This window comes from Capsicum annuum, chromosome 10 (assembly GCF_002878395.1).
Source record: "Capsicum annuum cultivar UCD-10X-F1 chromosome 10, UCD10Xv1.1, whole genome shotgun sequence".
Classification (NCBI taxonomy): domain Eukaryota; kingdom Viridiplantae; phylum Streptophyta; class Magnoliopsida; order Solanales; family Solanaceae; genus Capsicum; species Capsicum annuum.
The window spans coordinates 52,390,017-52,390,682 of NC_061120.1; positions in this window are offsets into that span (position 1 = coordinate 52,390,017).

Sequence of the window (666 nt, forward strand, 5' to 3'; positions counted from 1 at the left end):
AGTCTTTTAATGAAGGGTAAAAAGTTCAAATCATTTTTTAAGCATCTTCACGTTTTTAATATATTATAGATTATAGATAAATAAGAAAAATTTAAATAAATCTACAAAATATCTTTTTGTTGTAAAATGCCAAGTGACTAGTTCTCAAGATTCCATTTGGCTTAGTTATATGCTAGACTATCTTCTTTATTATATATATTGATATATATACATTATATTACAATGCATAACTATTTATATAATATCGATATATTTGATATATACTACATAACTATTTATACATCATATATACAGTTCATATACCATTTATATGATATTGATACATATTTATACACCATTTTATACAATATTGATACATTACATAAACAATGTTCGTGAAGTTATATATGAATTTACCTTGGTGATTAATAAAATTATTAGTTACCAACAACAACATACCCAGTGTATCCCACGTAGCGGGCTTTGGAGAGGGTAAAGTGTACGTGGTCCATACCGCTACTTCCAAAGAAGTAGAGAGGTTGTTTCCAATAGATCTCCAGATCAGGACAAAAGGACAGTAAACGAATTCGTAATAAAATATGAAACAAGATAAAATAACAAGAATAAGACACCCACAGAGTAGTACTATACATTATCTAACCGAAAGCACACACCTCACCTAAACCC